The sequence below is a fragment of the Pollachius pollachius genome (assembly GCF_949987615.1).
Source record: "Pollachius pollachius genome assembly, chromosome: 4".
NCBI lineage: Eukaryota > Metazoa > Chordata > Actinopteri > Gadiformes > Gadidae > Pollachius > Pollachius pollachius.
The window spans coordinates 842,867-850,112 of record NC_136937.1 but is presented as its reverse complement, the minus strand read 5'-3'; the positions used below and the strand labels follow the sequence as shown (position 1 = coordinate 850,112).

At 44.0% G+C, this 7,246-nt stretch overlaps 1 protein-coding gene across 2 annotated transcripts in view; it reads right to left on the bottom strand.

Annotated features, from left to right (window-relative positions):
• Positions 1–7,246, bottom strand: part of LOC307074784 (uncharacterized protein) — a 146,851-nt gene that overhangs the window by 58,905 nt on the left and 80,700 nt on the right. The window lies entirely within an intron of this gene.

Genomic DNA, 7,246 nt, shown 5'->3' with positions numbered 1-7,246 from the left:
TTCTTTTTCAATCTTGACTTTTGTAGTGCTGTGTGTGGCCACACGTTTGGCCCTTCTGAACTTAAACACGCAGTTGATTTCCTTTCCTAGCTCCTCTGGTTTATGTTGGTAGCTTAGCCATATCATGTCACGTTGTTGATACGCAGTGGATACATGGAGCAGAACATAGTGGGTCATATGTCCGAGCTTTTTGGAAACGTTTTCTTCATAAAACGTGCCAGACAGATTTTGTCTACATTTTATTCCTTAGTAATTAGCTACATGGGTATGCCGTCGTTCAGAACCTTTCATTACCGGCACTAAAGAGAGAAAAAAATACTTCTGAAAATGCACTTCCGAATGCGTCTGTCCCCAGCACATTTCAAACCAAACTGACACCCAGGAGTTCACACAGATGTAGGATTGTGTGTGTGTGTGTGTGTGTGTGTGTGTGTGTGTGTGTGTGTGTGTGTGTGTGTGTGTGTGTGTGTGTGTGTGTGTGTGTGTGTGTGTGTGTGTGTGTGTGTGTGTGTGTGCGTGCGTGCGTGCGTGTGTTTGTTTTCATGTGTGTGAGAGATATTTTTCGATTCATCTTGGAGACACGTAAACTGTTGGGCACAAATAACTAGTAAACTAAAGTGAGTTAATAGTTACAAAAGTGGTTCCCTAGCACTATAACATCTCTAAACAGACGTTTTCTTAGTAGTCCCGCCTGGACGGTCGGCCCAAACGCACAAGAATTCTGCGTTTTCACAAAGAAATCGTTTCTATGTGGACGGGGTCTAATGCACGGTGTGCATTTATATTTCAGTAGTTTTTCCCAGTAAACCAAGTTGCATCTTAATAGTTGACTGGCTCGTTTCACAGTCGTTGAACCACCTTGCAATACTGCATCTGTATACCTTTGAATCATATCATGAAACGTATGATTTCTAAGAGCTTGTCTGATGTTAATCTAAATGTAATTTTAATGACGCCATTATGAAAGTTCAAAGAATAACTTGTATGCTTCCTTACTCCCCCCTAGGGTCACGTGTCCTCCACTACAGCTCGTAAAAATCGAAAATAAAGATTATTCCTTGATGACGAACCTCCAAACACAATAAAACAACAGACAGACAGATTGTTAAAAAAGAAAACAGAAAGAAAGGTTACCATCGGAAAATGTAATAATTAATGTAATATATTGTCAGGGATCCTGATTGAGCTGCAGTATGACCATCGACCAGCAGGGGGAGCAGATGGACTCGGAGTCCTCCATGACGTCATGGAGGTGGAGGCGGGATAACATGAAAGACCTGTGAAGGAGGAAGGAAGCCACCTGTTGACCGCCATGAAGGGCGGCAGGGCTGTGCAGAGAACATTTGAGGGGCAGGGGCTCTGATTCAAAAAAGGGCACATGGAACAAGATGTGTTATATGTCGTCTTTATTTTAAATAATGTATTACCCTTGTTCAAACTACACTGTATCGTGTAATCTTACATACGATCTTACATAGTAGTATCCATACTATATCCCTACAGACAATGTGAAATTTAACATAATACTAAATCAATGAATTTAACCTAAATTTACAACTAAAAATTAAACATGGGGCCTTACATCAGACTCCATTCACATGAATAAAAAATGCAGCCATAATTCAAACAATGTTATTTTATATACAGTATTAATACTATAGAAAGGGCTATATCAAATATCTTTACATAAAACTAAATCCACGATACTGTTCAACTTTGAATGAAACATGGAGCCTTGCATTAGACTACATTCACAAAAAGATTATCCATCCAATATGCAACAATCTGACATCATACTATGTGATTGAAAGAAAAATGTGAGCTAACTACTACAGCAATCAGAATGAGAAAACATGTTTTATGATTTTTGGTGAATATGTTAAACTATTAATTGCATGCTGTTTCACTATAATGCGTGACATCAGCAAAGTGTTACCTGTAGTAAGTAGCAGCCCCCATTGGCAAGAACTTCAGCAATCGGAGTAAGACCCCCCCCCTCACCCCCCCTCATTGTTGTTATTATCCCACTGTCGCACGGAACTGACGACTCTGTCGACCAATCAACGGACGGCGTGTGTAGCTCAAACTTGCCGGCACCCTTTGAGGCGTCTCAGTTCCCCAACGGAGGAGTACTGCGAGACGACCACGGCTCGATACCGCTCAGTCCGGACCACGCCCACTTTTGCCGGTGGAAATGCGCCAGGTGGAGGGGTGAACTTTAGTTGCTGTCGATAAAGTTGTTTTGGTATTTATTATTTTTCACACGCTTAGGGAGCACATCACCTCTAGACACAGGCTAGCGGCTCTGGACATCACACTGACTCAAACGTGTTGGTTTGGTTTGGAGGACCGATTTTTTGGATGAGTGTGAAGAGATTCAAACTATACGTGATGCCCTTTAATTCGAATCGATTTGTCAAAAGTGGCACACTACAGCTCGTAAAAACGAATATAAGGATTATTCCTTGACGAACCTGCAAACACAATAAAACAAGAGACAGACAAATTGTTCATCTTAAAGAAGGTAACAGAAAGATTACCATCGGGAAATTTCAAGCAATAATATATAGCAGATGGACTCGGAGTCCTCAATGACGTCATGGAGGTGGAGGCGGGATAACATGAAAGACCTGTGAAGGAGGAAGGAAGCCATCTGTTGACCGCCATGAAGGGGGGTTATCAATTCTGGATCTTATACATCATGGCTCTCACTAACACACACACACACTTGTGTGTGTGTGTGTGTGTGTTTTAATTTACAGTTTCAAGTCAAAAAGCAACACCACTCGGTGTCATCCACCGCTGTCATTCTCTCGCCACTCAAATGACTCAACTGTCGTTCAGCTTCTCACCTGAACCCGTGGAACGGGGCGTCTCGCTTTAACAGAGCCTCTGGGAAAATGACACCGGGCGACGCCCTGAAACAAAGCATAGCAGCTTTACACAGCCCTGGCGCATTGCACTGGGACCGTGCACCTGGTCTGTCCCATAAAACACACACAGGCGGACGACAATATTCAACCGATACCGGAGAAGTGATGCCCTCAAAACGGGGAGACGACCAGCCGTCATTGACTGACACTGGGGGGATCCGAGATGGGGGACGAGGGTTGTTTCAAGTCCGTTCTCCCTCCTGAGGCCCTGGACGACAGCAGTCTGGCCCTGCCAGCCGAGCACAGCATCCTGAGCGCGGCCAGGTTCCACTCCGTCGACCGGAGCGTCCGGGTCCAGCTGCAGGTCCAGCTCACCCTGGCCCGCAAGGGGAAGAAGTCTGCCTCCAACGGTAGGCCATTTAGTCAGCGCTCTTCATAACACCTGCACATCAAGGTATGGTTCAGGTTGGGAGGCCTGCAATGGCGAACTCATAGAGAACGAAATAATAAGTATGCATTGAACTGTGCTGTAGACGAGCTGCGGTGGCCGTTTAACGTTGTTTTGCCATTATCGCTCTGGTGTGTTTGGGCTCAACAGCTCACAGCCAACACGCACCAACTGAATGGAGCGGCTTCTGGCCCAACAGGTTAATGAGTAGCATATCTTCTGTGTGTGTGTGCGTGTGTGTGTGTGTGTGTGTGCGTGTGTGTGTGTGTGTGTGTGTGTGCATGCGTGTGTGTGCGTGTGTACGTGTGTGAGAGAGTTCTTTGTAGATAAGAACAGAAACCTCAGGCATATTGCAGGTCTGTACTACATAGGAGGTATTTGTCAACAAGGGACTTTTAAATATACCATCGACCAAAGGAAGTATTTATTACAGTCTAGTGTCCCGTGTTTTCACGGTTCTAATAAACCAACCCCACCGTGGGACGATGCCTCACCGAATCCTGAACGGACATGTACGGACAATCAGAGGTTGCGTGATTAATACAAACTCAAATAAAGCATATGATCCCTCACAGAAACAGGTTAAAGCTGGAGCAACGTTGGGTTGAACCTGAATGCTTTCACATGCTCATCGCGACGAGTCGGGACATGAATCAGTTTTAACTTTTAAGTGCTGACTTATCTTCAATTGGATCAGCCTCCGCATTGGCAATGAGTAATTAGCACGTCGTTGCCATTTGTGTGTAATTGTGTATGTGTGTGTAGGGTAATGACATAATTAGACAGTGGGACATGTCTTGACGCTACCACCAGCTAACCCTCTCCACCACCACCCAGGTAGCGTCCATCACGCCCAAAGGGCTGTCCTGGAGCTCAGACTACAGAGACGTACCGTCGCACAACAGCGTGAGATCCTCTCTCTCCTTCGTCTCCCTCCTCTTTTTGTTCGTTTCCTTCTTTCTATATATAGCTTTTTCTTTCTTTCATTCCTTCTTTCTTTCTCTCTCTCATTCGTCTTTGTTGTCTTATTCTTTCTTTCCGTCTCTCTCTCTTCCTGTCTTTCTATATTTATATTTTTCTTCTTTTTCTTTCCAATATCTTTATCACTTTAATTCTATCAATCTTTCTTTCTCTATATCAGTGGTCATCAACCTTTTTAAGCCCAAGATCTCTGACCTCAACCTGTGTGAAAGGCAAGATCTACCTATTGAAGACTTGAGAAAAAACAGACAGCGCAGAATGTATTTCCAATTTAAGGCCTTTTATTGAGTCTAATTGTATGAATACCATGTAATTCTTTGCTCAGCAAAACTAACTGAAACAAAAAATAAAGCCATGTGCCCTATTTCCCATTTATAATATTGTACAACTGTATTTGCACAACACACACACAACACAGCAAACACAACACAACAAAGAGGAAAAAATCTACACACTTGCAGTGGACAGATACTAATACCCACATGGAAGTTAACATGTATGATTCACATTTTAGAAAGTGGAACTTTAATGTGTGCTAATAAAATTCTCAGTCAGTGCAATTAAGTTAGCGCCATGTCCCATCTAAAGCAGCATCACCTCACAACGCCATCTAAAGACAAAACTCTTGCAGTCATGTTGCTCAAATTAGTGTGATGGCTGTGACTGAATACTGTCAGTGAGTGCCTTGAAGTTTGGCTCATAGCTACTGACAGCCAGCCTGAGACAGTCAGTGAGGTGTTGGTCTGTAAAGCAGCTCCTGTACTTTGATTTGATTATTTTCATTTGTGAAAACGCCATTCCACAAAGATAAGTAGATCCAAAGTAGGCCCTCACTCATAGTGCACATGCAGTGAGGAGAGGATACTTCTCTTTGCTGACCAGTCCCCAAAAGTCACTGTCCCTTGATCTGGTTTTCAGCTCTATGTCATTTTGCAAATCAACCATCTCCATGTCAACTCCACTTGGCAAAGCAAATACCTGCTGGAATCTGTCTGCTACCTGTTCTATATCAATGGGCAGGAATGGGTTTGAGAGGAATGCAACAATATCTTCCATGACGTCTAACTCAACAAAACGCAGATTGAACTCAGTTCTCACTTTGTCCAGCTGGGCACAGTACTGCTCAGGGTTAAAAACATCCTTGTTTTTGATGGCGTGTGACATTTTCTCCAAGTTGGGGAAGTGGGTCAGCCTCTTGTTCTTTAGGTGTGTGGTCCAAACACCCAGCTTGGCCTTGAACCCATTCACTGCGCTAATCATGTGGGGCAGGTGTCTATCCTTTCCCTGCAGCTCGTTGTTGAGTGTGTTAAGTTTTGCCGTTAGGTCTGTCAAAAACCCCAGATCCAGTAGCCACGCATCATCGGACAGTTCCTCGTGCTCCTCGTTCCTTGTTGACAAAAAAGTCTCAGGTAGCAAGTCAACAAATCACTGCAACACTTTGCCGCGACTCAACCACCGGACTTCAGTGTGGAGAAGCAGGTCTCCGTATGCGGCATCGAGCTCATCCAATAACGCCTTGAATAAGCGGTGCTGAAGCGCTTTTGCTCTAATCGAGTTTATCAGTTTGACCACCAGTGTCATGACATGGGGAAAAAGTCCAAGACTTTCCCAACCAAGGCCTGTTGATGGATAACACAGTGATAATCCACGAATGCGGGAAATTTGGGGTCATTACGGCACAGCGCTAAGAAACCTGCCCGCACACCTCGCATTGCCGGGGCCCCATCAGTAGTAATGGCAACTACTTTATTAATGGGGATGCCGTTTTCGTCTATATACTTTTTGAACTCCTGGTAAATATCCTCACCTCTCGTTCTCTGGTTGTAGAATCCTGGAAAGCCATTCTGACGAATACAACAAGCTGGGCTGTGTTCATTACATCCAGGGATTCATCGAACTGTAGAGAAAGCTATTCACAGCGGGACAAGTCTTTTAATACTTGTCGATCCACGTCCTCTGACAGTGATTCGACCCTCCTTGTCACTGTCGCAGGGCCAAGCGGTACACCACGAAGTGCAGTTCTAATGTCGTCTTTGTTTTTGAAGTCGTTGAAAACTGTCTCTGCGGTGATGGCCATTGCTTCTTTGATTAAATCTCCATCTGTGAAAGGTTTCTTGTGTTTAGCTAGCAGGTGGCTAATGCAAAGGGATGCTTCAGTAGCAGCCTTATTTTGCGTAACGGGTTTTGTGAAAAGCGATTGCTGGGCCTTCAACCCCGATTTCAGCCCCTCAATTTTTCTTGCACGGATTGCGCTCTTTGGGGGGGTAGCTGTCTTTGAATTTCGAGTGGTTGGTGTTGTGGTGCCGTTCCAGGTTTCCTCTTTTAGAGGAAACCTGGAACAGTGCTTGTGTTTGGTGGCATAACATGCACACACACTTGTCTTTCACTAAAGTAAAAATAAACTCCTCTTCCCATTCTGAATGGAAGTTGTATGTTTTCGTCTTCTTTCGTGGAGCCTCTGCCATGCTAGCTATCACCAGAGAGGCGTACCGTAGCAACAGGCCAATATTGACGTTCGCGCCCCATGCCCTACTCTTCTTTAATCTCATTGGTCACTTAAATCAGACACTGTTAAATGCAGCGCTGCTACACTGAAAAAAATAGTAGGCCTCCAGAGAGGGAGAGATGTGCTATACTTATTATGAAAATGTATCATGCGTAATATGGGATATTGTGTATTTATTTTTCTATTATTTTCGGGATCTACATGGAAAGCCTCAAAGATCGACCAGTCGATCGCGATCGACGGGTTGGCGACCAATGCTCTATATCTTTATTTCCTCCAATATCTTTATCGCTTTATATCTATCACTCTTTCTTTCTCTGTATCTGTCGCTTTTTATTATATCACATTAGTTATATAAAATGAATGCAAATTATTGGTGTAATCGTTTTATTGGAGGGTGTTATGAAAGGTGAACCTATCAAATTGCTCCCTCCCTCA